At 37.9% G+C, this 12,921-nt stretch overlaps 1 long non-coding RNA gene across 1 annotated transcript in view; it reads left to right on the forward strand.

Moving 5' to 3' along the window:
* The first annotated feature begins 10,311 nt into the window (after positions 1–10,311).
* The window catches only part of LOC126640261 (uncharacterized), a 48,971-nt gene continuing 46,361 nt past the window's right edge, over positions 10,312–12,921 (forward strand). The window contains exon 1 of the long non-coding RNA XR_007628968.1: positions 10,312–10,458. This is a non-coding gene — a long non-coding RNA (uncharacterized LOC126640261). The remainder of the gene's footprint in view (positions 10,459–12,921) is intronic.

Consider the following 12,921-nt stretch of genomic DNA (forward strand, 5'->3'; position numbering starts at 1 on the left):
GTTGATCACATAGCACTCTAAAAGCACAAGGGCCAGGGCTCCCACCACCCAGGCTTCCTTGTGTGCCTTGATAACCCGAGCTCACCCTTTCCAAGGTCTCCTTTCCACTGAAGATGTTTTTTGTTTAGCAAAGTAGTGGAAACAAACAAATGTGTATGTTTTATAAATTTTCCAGAATAATTTCTAATTCTGTTTTGTAAGACCAAAAAAATGTGTAGATTTAGTCAAACCATAAACTTTCCACATTTCCCTGAGTAATTTTTCTGCTCACTCTCAAGAAGCCTTTGAACTTAAGAAAGGTCTCATTAACTGTTCATTCTTCCTCTTCCTACACTGGGCTTCTTCAGACTCCGAATTCTCCCCTTTCTTGACCCTTCTCTTGGAGTCCCTCTGAAATCTCATACAAATGACAGGGGATCTAAAGAAATTGAAAAATTCAATGTAAAAGATTTACACCAGAAGGAAACTGAAGATGTGAAACAACATTGAAGCTGATGACTAATAGTAAAAAATTGTAGGTTTTTTCCTTCAAAGAAGTAAGGTTTGAATAGTAGCTTGTGGAAATTCCACTTTTTCTCTTTCTTTTCTCATGTCCAGTTAGTGGATTTCCCCATGTAACTTTCTGAAATACAAAAGCAGAAATGACAAATGGGGCTTTGTGAGGAATTGTGACATAAATATGCAAAAAAAAAAAAAAAATTGTTACTCAATTATTAGCAATGAGTACATTACTATTTATTCCTCTGCTTGTGATTCCCCAACAGATTTGGACTTAAAATGCTTAGTTAAGCCAGCAAGTTAAAACAGAATGTACAAAATATTTCACTGCAATTTAATAGAAGATTACAGCTCCTCCATCAACAACAGCAGATGTGGACACTGTCATGTCACCAAACATTTTAATAACAGACTTTCTCTTTATTCCATGGGAGTAGGTTATATTTCTGCTGAGTTAAATGAACCTTATGAAGCAATGTGGACTTGATATAATTTTCATGAAAATGTGATGGATATGGTAAAAACAGTCATGACATATCTGGTCTGTGGTAACTGGATATGGACATAAAAGTCTTAGCTCAAGTCCCTGGACAAGGAAAGGTACCTACTGTCACTGGAGATGCTAAAGGCTGCAGGGAATTATATTCCTCTTAGATTCTATTTCTTGGCCCAAAAGCATATGATTCCTATGCATGTTGCAGGCAACTCCTGGTAATCCATCTCTGAAATAGCATAGTGTGTCTCAGACAGAATTAGATGACTTATTTACGATACCTTCTATTGAAATAGATCAAAGATTGTCAGAGGATATTCCTGGGCACTTCAACTCAGTCCTCTGTACTGTTAAAATCTTGCCACAGCCCACTGCATGGTTTTGGCTCACACCTGCTAAAATTCCTGAAATAAAACTTGGGAAAATGTGGCAATTAGTAGTAGCTGAAAGCATTTCTAATAAGTGTTTGGATGTCACCACTTTACTCACCTACTTTAATTAGTGTCTAGGGGAAGCAGAATGTTTCTCCCAGCCCTACTTCTGCCTACTTCCTCCATGAGAAACATTCAGATGTTGTTAAATGACAGAACATAGGCTCAGAACAAGAAATTTGACTTTGCACCTAAAATGCAATTGTTCATTTATACTTTTATATTTTGTATGCAAAACTCAAATAATTGCAAAAATATTTAACAGAAATCAAACTTCTTTGGGAGGATGTTCTGTGTAAGAGACTCTCTGCTTTTCTTCTGCAATGGGCTGAAAGTATGAGTCAGAAAGGAAGGAAAATGAGAAGATCCTTTTGAAAATAAAAAGGGGAGCGAAGGTGTTCAACCCATTGTTTATTTTCTTTCATGTGATCTGCAAATTTAGAAAATGTAACTTTTCTTGTGATAGTAATGAGCTATGTATTTGGACTCTGCCTCTTTTACTAGTGATAAGTACTGTCTTGTTCCACCTTACTGTTCAGAGCAGTCATTGTCCAGAACAACCTGCAGCAACAGAACTCTACCAGAGCTGAGTCCAGTAGGGCATTTCTACTCACTGAAAGAAATAATTATAGCAGAAGAAAATTTGATTTTAAGAGGGTAATGGGTTATATTAAAATATGTTAAAGATTATGGCAAAAGGTCTAGAAATGCTGCATTTATAAGACATATTTTTTTTGTTGGATTCTGTTAGTAAAACTGTAAAGCATCACACCAGCTTGATCTTACAAAATCCCTTCCATAGTCTGGTAGAGTTGAGGGGTTTTTATTGCTGATCCAGCTAACTCACAATGGTTGCCTCTTAACTCTGTAAGATTTATTCTGTAAGTGCTTGGCACTCAGTCCAAACCATTGTATAAAAATATGTTACAGTATAACCGACAGGAAGAACAGCTTTCTCCTGAAAGTGGAAGATACCCTATCTAATTTAATTTCAAAAGGAACTTTACTGGACAAAGGAAAAGAGACAATGTGTGAAGCAGCTTACTGAATTCTGTGCTCAATTTTGGGCCTCTCAGTACAAAGAAAACATTGAGATGCTAGAGCCCGAGAAGAGCAACAGAGCTGGGGAAAGGTCTGGAGCACAAGTCTTACACTGAAAGTGCTGGGTTTGATTTGTCTGGATAAAAGGAAGCTCAGGAAGAACTTTATTGCTCTCTACAAGTATCCGAAAAAAAGGTTGTAGTGAGGTGGGATCAGTCGTTTCTTCCCACGTAACAAGTGGTACGACAAGAGAAAACAGCCTCAAGTTGTTTAGAGAAGGTTTAGATTGAATATTAGGAAAAATTTGGAAAGCATTGTCAAGAATTGAGACAGGTTGCCCAGAGAAGTGGTGGAGTCACCATCCTTGTAAGCATTAAAAAGACTTGTAGATGTGGCCCTTAGGGACATGGTGGGCTTGGCAGCACTTGGTTAACGGTTGGACTCAATGTTCTCAAAGGTCTTTTCCAGCCTTAATGATTCTATGATTCTACGAAGAGGAGAAGGGAAAATCCACCCTATGGGGAAACAACAAAACTGAGAAGCATTTTTATTTAGCAAAAAGTGATAAAAGACTAATGAAAAGGGGAAGTAAAACTCTTCCTATTCTAATATTATAATAGTTGGTTTCTGTTTACTTTATGACAGAGGTTACCATCAGGCCTTCTGTCATATGGGGGAAGATGTTAACATTAAAGAAACAGAACCAGTTACTCTTTAAAACAACAACAACCCTGTCCCAAAATGAAAATCCAGTCTGCTCACTTCAGAAGTTGAGGTCAGCTGTTGATTCAAAGAGATGGTGTTCAAACTAAAATAATATTACCATGATACTGAAAAGTAATTTTCTTATGTAACAGTGAAAAAAAATTGCTGAAAACAACATCCCTATCACACTGAATGTAGCATATTAAAGCATGCTTTATGCTTTGTTTTTAAAAGAGCAAAGTAATACCTGTTGGTCCAGATGAAAGATAAAGAGTGAGAGAGGTACTCGTGGGTGCTCTGGCATGATTACTAAAGGTTGAAAACATTTTGGCTTCCAACCCTTCTGTGTGAGTTACTTGAGACCCTGTGTGGCACTGTACCTTGGATACCAGGGCAAAGAGACAGAAGGTCATAAAAATGCATTGTAACCATTTTTACAGACAATGTGGTTGGAAATACTATCCTGTTCCATTATTGAATGAAAGCTTTCTAGACAAAATCTGTCTATTGAGCTCAAAATGTTAGTTTGAAAGACTTAAAAACACCCTATTAGATAACTATATCTTCTGGCTAATAGAAATAAAAACTTATTTCCTTTTCCCCCTTTAGCTGTGTATTTTTATTTAATGTATTAAATGTACCATGTTTGTAGGCATCTAGGACTATTATTCAAAATTCCTGTTAAATTTGCTGTTAAAGTGAGAACTTTGTGAGGATTTATTGCTCAGGTAAACTAACCTTGTTTTTTTCCCAACATTCAGATACAGATACAGGCTGAAATCAATGTGTTGATGTCCTTTTTGTATGAATATCTAACTTTGTGTGTATATCTACTGTGAAACAGTAGTCAGTTATAAACAGAAAAAAAAAAAAAAGATAAAAGAAGAGAAAAATAGCAAAAACCCCTGTGCCCAAAGATACAGCCTCATATCTGTATTTTCACAAGACTGGATGTTCTCTTCATATGGTGCTTCATTTAATAATAACATGAGCATGTGCTTAACTCTAGGAAAGAAAATATTTCTCTTCAGGCATTTTCAGCCGCTCAATATTAAATGTTCTACTGCATGAGGGCCATCATGATGTTTTGTTGAAATCATCTTTTGGTACAGACTTAATTCTAGAGACCTTATTCTAGAACAGGAATGTGGAAATTTGCTCCTATGATTGGCTCGTGATGAATCCCTGACCTATTGGAAGTCATGACTGATTGTACAAACTTAGATGCTTCAGTTTTTCACTTCAAGGACTGAATGGGTGAAAAGCCAAAGCAGAGAAAATAGAAATCTCACTGCTCTGTTTTAGCCTAGTTCTCTCTCCCTGTGAACTCAAGTTAATACTGTAATGGAAAGAAATATAATTTGCACAGTAAATATTTACAAGGTCTGAGTATGTTTCACCAGGTTTTTATAGGCTTACCATTAGTAAGTAAAACAGTTGTCAAATCATCTCTTGTACCTTCCCAACAAAAATTAGGTTACACTGACATCAGTACTAGGAGTTATTTGAGAAAAAAGTTCACAGAACTTTTTTTTATCTTGCACATTGGTGCTAGTATCACCAGCAAGTGTGTCGCAGCTGGAGGTGATAACAGTATCAGAAAAAAACTTGGTTCAAATCTGAGGTCCCTGCCTGAGTTTGCTGTGCTGGTGGATAAAAAAATCCTTTGCCAGCAAATGTAGTGTGTCTGTTGCTAAGACTAATATGGGAATCTAAGAATTTAGCTTTGACTTCTCATAATAGTATTGTAATACTGACATTGTTCACAGAGCATATGAGAGAAATCTTGTTTCCTATGAATGCACATGCAAGCAGTGTTTGGAAAAAGTGGCATGAGCATAAGAAAGCCAATTAATATGAAATTCAAATTAATACTTTGCAGACCTATTTTCTTCCAGCATTTTCACAGCTCTGAATAACGTTATTCTAATGATAAGGTTTCACATTTTTTATGCTCTTGTAATTGATCTTTCCAATACACATGTTATGACAGAAGAGTTCTCTGTGGATTATTTCCTATCTCTTATATGTATATCTGGAATCTGAAAAAAGCCCAGACATTACACATGTCTTTTAGAAATGGAACCTTTGAATTTTGTCACTAGCTTTTTATGATCTGTCCTTTGGAGAAAGAGGTTTTGGAAGAGGGTCATTATAAAATACAGTACAAAACACAATCCCAGTTTCTTCTACAGATTACGGAGGGGGATTCTGTTAGAAGAAACCTGTTGCCAGATTTTAGTGATCATCTGTTTTAACATATATTCACATCTTTTCACAGTCTCTGGCAGTGAAACTGTCATGCAGACAATGCCGAAGTAATTTCAGATTTGAGGTGATCAGTTATTATCATTACCAGTAGGTGGGGAGACTAGGTGAGTGGCTCCATGGAAACTGACAACTCTTGTGTAGCACCAAAGCTAAAGATTCATATAAAATAAAACAAAAATAAAAATATGTGCTACTTTTGTCTGAGGTAGAGTTAATTTTCTTCTTAGTAACTACTATTGGGTTATGTTTTGGATTTGTGCTGAAAACACTGCTGATAATATAGAGATGTTTCTATTATTGCTGAACAAGTCTTACACAGAGCCAAGGCCTTCTCTGCTTTTTACACCACTCCACCAGCAAGGAGGCTGGGGCTGCACTAGGAGTTGGGAGGGGACACAACTGGGATAGCTGACCCCGACTGACCACAGGGATACTCCATATCGTATAGCATCATGCTTGGCATATAAAGCTGGGGGAAGAACAAGGAAGGGGGATGTGCAGAGTTATGGTGTTTGACTTTCTAAGTTACTGTTATGTGTGATGGAGTCCTGCTTTCCTGGGGATGGCTGAACACCTGCCTGCCCATGGGAAGTGGTGAATGAATTTTATGTTTTGCTTTGCTTGTGTGCATGGCTTTTGCTTCACCAGTTAAACTGTCTTTACCTCAACACACAAATATATTTCACTTTTACTCTTCCAATTCTGTCCCTGATCCCACTGCTGAGGGTGTGAGGGACAGGCTGTGTGCTGCTTAAGTTGCCAGTTGGGGTTAAACTACAGCAAAATGCAATAACTGAACTTGAAAAGAAGGAAACAAACTCTAAAGAAAGTGAAGAGAAGTGTGACAACACGGCCATAGCTAACTCAGCCTCCACTGAAGTCAGCAGGTTTTTTTAAATTTATTTTGATGGGATTTGGACTGGGGAACTGAGATGACCGTTTACCCCTTTCTCTCATAGTTGTAGTAAGCCTGTTTCAGCACTCTTCCCTGTGCCCATGAGAGGCACCGTGCCTGCCAGAAGTGTAATATGTCTTGACATTTGCTCCTTAATATAGCTCAGCCTCATAGGAACCTGACATGTGACTTGCTGTGCTAAATAGACCACATTTCCTTCAAACACTTTCATTTCTGTAATCTTGAGTGTGTGATGTGCTGCCCTCAAGAAAGCTTACCTCCATCACTTCAAATTGAGCTGCTACAGTGAAACACCTCCCACAAGAGCAGCTTCAGGGAGGGTTAGGTTAAAGGCATAGGTTTGTGGAAGAGTCACTTTTTGAAGAATGTGCAGGTAGGCTGTTCAAGTGGTGCTTCAAAGCTGGGAAACATTCTCAGTAATGGGGAGATGGGAATGCCATGCAAGAAAATTTGGGTGACCTGGATAAGAAGTGAGATGGAAATTGGCATTATGGTAGACAGGGTCATGCACTGAAGGATTATTAAGGCTCTGATACGTCACCAGTGGTAAATAAGGGAAGAAGAGCAATTGAGTGCATCAGTCAGCTGCAGGATGACTATAAAGCAGCACTGGAAAGAAGCAAAGGCAATCCTAGAATGAAAACTGGAGAAAGCTTTTCCAGTAGAAGTAAGAAAGTATGACAGCACTGTGCAAGACCTTGAGGAGGTCATAATCTAAATACTCTTCAAAGTTTTAATCAGCTAAGCTCCAGTATGATAAGCTAAAATGGGAGTGTGTGCAAAGAAGAGATAATTTGTCAGGCAAGTGGAATACCCATGTTACAATCAAAGTCTAAAATGACATGGTTTCACCAAATGAAATCTTCCCATCAGTAGGTTAAAGTGGGTAAAACACAGAGAGAGAAAAATAACAATTTAAGGTAAATGGCAGTGTTGGCACACCACCAAATAAGTATAAATATGCAAGAATTCCTTGCATTGTGGCAGAGAAGTAGCTGAACTGACCCTGGCAGTGCTGCACACCAAAGGAGCAGGTGGTTGGCTCAAACCAAACAACTCAAGCATTCCTCCACAACACATCTACAGGTTCTGTGGGATTCCTTCCCATAGACTGCTGCAAAGAGAAAGGTTTTCATGAGCTCAAGAATCAGTCAAATTAATGCATGGGAGAAAAAAATCCCAGTGAGGTCTATTAAACAGCTTTCTGGTGAGGAGATTGCTGAACTGGGAATGAGCTAGGAGATCCTTGAGCTAAGAAGTGTGATAGTTTTGCCCCACTGTTATTTGCTTCCATGGACATTCATTGTCAATCACTGTTTTCAGTGTGTTTCCAGTAAAATTTCTCACAAAGCAAAGACTAATCAAAGAGAGAAACAATGAATGTAACACCGCCTCTCCAGCAATCTTCCCAAAAAAACCACACCAAAACTCCCCTAACTATTTGTTTTCTACCTAAGGGCATGGAATTTTTGGCACGAAGAGCTTCCTTCCTGCCTGTAGCCTCCAGAAACAGAAATTTCCATCAACTTGGTAGACAGTGACTTCAGTGTGAAAGGACAGTTTCTTTTTAAAACATGTGATAAGAAGGGCAGAAAGTAGTAGGCTTTGTCATTTGAGAAAGCATAGTTCAGAGGGCATCTAATGCAATGGAATAAGACAAAATGAAGCAGTGTATCATGAAATTGCCAGTTTTCAAGGACTGAAAATTGAGACTTGTAGCAGAAACTGTTTTGGTGCCTTTCCTTATAGAAATGACTGCTGGAACACAACGAATGAGTGTGTTGGTGGATGATATTTGTGCATGTGAAAGGGTATCTAGAAGTCAGTTCAGTAATGTGAGCAGGTGATCAATCTCTGTATAACAAATCCTTCCTGTCTCCTCCCCTAGGGGATACCTATCCATTTCTGTATAACCTGTAGTTCTTGTCCCTGAATAGAGAACATTTTTTTGAGTGTTGGTTTTTATTTTTTAGTCTTTTTAGTTTTGTTTCCCCACCCGTCCATTTTTATTTTATTTTTTCTCATAGAGAAGGCTGTTATGATACAGTTATTAAAATTATTAGAAATGCCTCTGCCTGAACTAAGGTACAAATGAGACCAAATGCCAAAGTCAATAATATGGGTTTTATTTAATGGTAAATGTGAGACAAAGAAAGAGAAAGAGAAAGAAATAGTGAAAAGGAAGGGGTCAGGGAGAAGAAAGAGAGTGACAGAGAGAGATTTAAGTAGCAAAAGTATCATCACTTAGTGTAATCCGGTAGCATCCTGTCAATCCAGTTTTTCTGTTCTTCTTGGTGGTGAGGGTTTTCCAAAAAAAACATAGAGTCCAATGGATTCATCTAATACCTGGCACTTCCCCTTCTAGGTGGAAACTTTGCAGTCTCTTGTAACAGGTTTGTTGTCTCACTTGGATCACATGCAGTCTTCTGGTGGTGGAAGGCCTCAGGAATGAATTAGGGGAGTGTTTGGGTGGTCTTTGGTGGTTTATGACCCTTTCTTAGCTGCCTTTCACATGAATGTCCCATGTGTACATGGTCTTCTAGGGATGAGGAATAGAGGAGGGGTAGGTCAGGGCATTACTCCTTTGGTTTGGAGGGGAGTGATTTCACCATGACACACCCAAAGTCCTTCTCCCCTACTACCCTCTGAACCCAGCTGGGGCTGATTCTTAACACAGATGCATTCTTCTTTTCTGAGCCTTGTTTACTTCTCCTCAGACTGGAGATGATTAGACAATAGTCTTATCTCAAGTCCCCAGCCACAGTCCAAATTCCAGTGGGGAGGCACTGGGAGGAGGGGGGTGCTTTGGTGGCCACAGACTGTTGTTTCCAAGCAGTTGACAAAAAGTCTTTCTATGATTTTGACAATGTTTAAGACATTACTGACATTTCAGTCCATCAAAGGGACCCCAGCTATTTCTATAATACATTAAAATGGCTCACTCATATTTCTGTCTCTCAAGTACTCTGCCTCCAGAGTACAGATTGGCTAATACTCCCTGCACCTGAAATAAAGAGAAAAGACGCTTTACATAAACAATCAGAAAGCAACTTGTTTCCAGGAAAATGTTCCTCTTTACTCTCTGTACTTGGAAAAATCTTTTCTACACCTTTATATTTTACTGTTCATTACTGTAAATCTAGATATTCTAGTTATTTGTGCAATAAATATTCTTATTGGAAATTATTTGCTTTAACATTACACAAAAATGTAGCAAAACCATCCATGCTTGGCTCATTATTTATTAGTTGTGAATGTTTTACTGCTTAGTGCAGGAGCACATTTCACTGTATCTGTTCAGGGAAGGAAAATTCAGATTGCCTTCTGGTCTCTGCTACCTCAGCCTCTGTGCACTCTCATGGGGCTTTATCTTTTTATTTCTTTTCAGAGACTCCTTATCTTCACATATTTGTTAACTTTTACATACCCAAACAGTGATCATAATTTTTCTACCGCAGCAGTAATTTCTGAGACCAGCTAGAGAGTCAAGTGCTAGTGAAGTATCACCACATCTTAATGCAGCAAAATCTGCTTTTCTCATTGTTTTTGTCCTCTCTGTACTTTGCAATTTTTAATGCTCTGCATGTTTAGCTGACTGTCACTATTGATAGAACAAAGATTTTCTCTGAACTACCCATGATCAAGGCCGAGCCCACTTTATTGGACATATCAGGCATATGCGAAATTTTGGCTGCAGTTGAATTGTGAGAACTGTGAGCATGCTGGTTGCATTCTGAATTCATGCCAGGATCCCTGTCCTCCCCAAAAAAAGAAACCTGGAAACCATGGACCCAGATCTGAGGCTGGGAGGAAAGGGCACCTCAGGGAGTACACAGCTCCTCACACCCCGTGAGATGGTCAAGCAGCACAAACGGCTCCAGCCCTGGCATCACCGAGTCCCTTCTTCCCTTAATGCTGAAGGATAAAACCTGCTTAGACAAACTGCATCGAGAATACTCCTATTCAAAGGACTTTGCAAGACTGGGAGGACTGCAGAACAAGAAAGGAAAAGGGAAATGGGGAGATACAAGTGATTGCAACAGAGCTGGAAGAACAGTGCTGTACCCATCACGGGAAATCTCCATCCCAATGGATTGCATAAGGTTTGCAGAAGAATTTGTTGTCTTAACTCTAGATGTGCTTCATATGTTGCTACCACAAGAGATGGAGAAGGAATAAGATAAATTTGAAAGCATACATTAACAATATTGGCAATATATGGCTTTGATTTTGTTTATTTCTTGATTCATTCAATTTACTTTTCTTTGGAAACTTTCTTCATCAGTAAACTGTCAGTGACATAACAGAAGTTCTTCAGACAACATACTTTTTTATCAAGCTACTATGGTTACTGACTTCTTGGTATCTTGAGTATGTAAATTTGTTATTATTCTGAAAATTTCAAGATGTCTTTTTTCTTATACTGCAGATATGTTTATTTACATATTTATTTAAATACAACTGCTTAAAAATTTAAGTTTATAAATGATGATATTCATTCTTTTAGCAAATATTTTTATTAAACACTTCCAGATCTCAGTAAACATAGGAGCTTTCATTTAAAGATATTATCTGCTCCTGGGTTCTCTATTAAAAGAATAATATTTTTTTCATTAGAATTAATTGTGAATAAAAATATATTTCAGGCAGATCCTATGCTGTATGGCCTGCAAATCACAAAGGGGAAAAGCTTATGGACTTTGTTTCTTTTTCCCTTTTTTTTTCAACATTTACAGTGATTTTCACTCATGGAGTGTCATGTATTCTATCTGGAGTGCAATACAGGATGGTGTCTTCTTTTATCATTTGGAAAATCAGTCATGATTAGAATCATATTCAGTTAGCATTTATTTTACTTATGCTAAGAAGTTATATATGGTGTTCTTGAGTAACAAAATACTCTGAAAAGTCAGAATTTTTTTCTGTGACTACTATAAATTTGTTTCAACTGTGAAAAACTAATCTTAAACTCCACTGTTTCTTTTTCCTTTTTTTTTGTTTAATATCTGTTAATGTTTTCCTCCTCCTTTCCTTTTATTTTCTTTTTTTATAGCAATAGTGGCTCAAGAACAACTACTGAATTTGCAGATAAATATAAAAAAACACTCCTATGAGACTTAAAACATAAATAGCCTCATTCTATCCCTGGTCTGTGATCCCTTTTCCTCTAGCCTGCTGTGTTTCTCTGAATGTATTCGTTTTTGGAACAGTTAATTACCATACCAGATTCTCATTTAAAATGTAAGGGCTTTCAAACAAAATAAGTTCCATATTGAGACACTAGCAGCAAAGCTCATCTGGATAGCAGAGCCAAATGAGAGATGTGCAGCAGCACAAGTTCCAGACTGCAGTTTTTTGAGAAAAACTACTTGATTCTTCTAGCCTGTCTCCAATCTGAGCACGGCAGCTGTATTGTGCCTTGCACTGCGGATGTGTGACACAGTGCAAAGGTTGACACAATGCTGGGAAAGCAGAAGGAAAGTGAATGGGACTGTAAAACTCCCTCTTTTGGCTCAGTGGGGAGTCTTCAGAGTTTACTTCAGCAGAGAGGAACTCATTTTGAGTGTTCATTAAACAAAGCGACACAGTAAGAGGAGCAAAACTGCCTCCTCTCTTTCTGTTTGCGTGTCTTTTTACTTTAAACACTCTTAGCATGAATACTGTACAGTTTCTCATCCTATGAACATAAAGGTGGTACTCTCCTTTCTTCCTACAGGATTTCTAGCAATTCTTCAATATTTTTCTATTAACTTTTGCATATCTCAATCCATTATTTAGCCAGTCCCACAAACCACACATGCACACGGGCACACATACACTTTCAGCAGATAATCATAGAAGTAATTAAAAGCTACAGGAAACTCAGATACTCTGTCCAAATAGCTGTAGGCACTTTTATAATTTGCACTTACACTCTTTTATGTTAATGATATTTGACGTTACCTTCACATCTCTAGTATCTGTGGCCCTAGATTGCTCTTCTACTAATCTGCAGTCCTGATTATCACAGATGAAAGATCTTTTGTGTCTTGAGAAACATATATAGCAGTCAGTCTCAAAGGATACCTATTATATTGGTTGGACTTTTATTAACGTATCTTTTTGTTAGTTTTCTACAGCATCACTTGCAATTATAAAACTAATCTCTTATCTCTGGGAAAAATAGCTTTAGCTTGGAAAACTATGTTGAAAACACTGTATGAATGGTTATGCTAGTATTTTTTCAATGTAAATAGATACATGCTATTTTTAAACTCCCTGACCAAGTTTATTGAGTCTTGTTGGATTAGCCAAGAAAAAGAAAAATCACTACAGAAGGTGTCGGTCTGTTGAGCCATTCAGTGTTAGACATTCTCCTAGTCCTAAAAGTGTGAGAACTCAGGTGAAAGGTATCTTAGGCCCCCCAAAGATTTAAGCTGCTTTCCTCAGCGAGCGAGGAAGCCATTACATGTCTACTGCAGATCATTATTTGCCCTCAAACATGACTTAGGTACCTACAGTGTAATGGTTAAGCTCGCCACAAGTTAGAAGTCACCCAAATAGCAATGATGCTAACAGGAATGAAC

Source organism: Myiozetetes cayanensis, unplaced genomic scaffold (assembly GCF_022539395.1).
Source record: "Myiozetetes cayanensis isolate MyiCay16 unplaced genomic scaffold, myiCay2020 scf2-11, whole genome shotgun sequence".
NCBI classification, from domain to species: domain Eukaryota; kingdom Metazoa; phylum Chordata; class Aves; order Passeriformes; family Tyrannidae; genus Myiozetetes; species Myiozetetes cayanensis.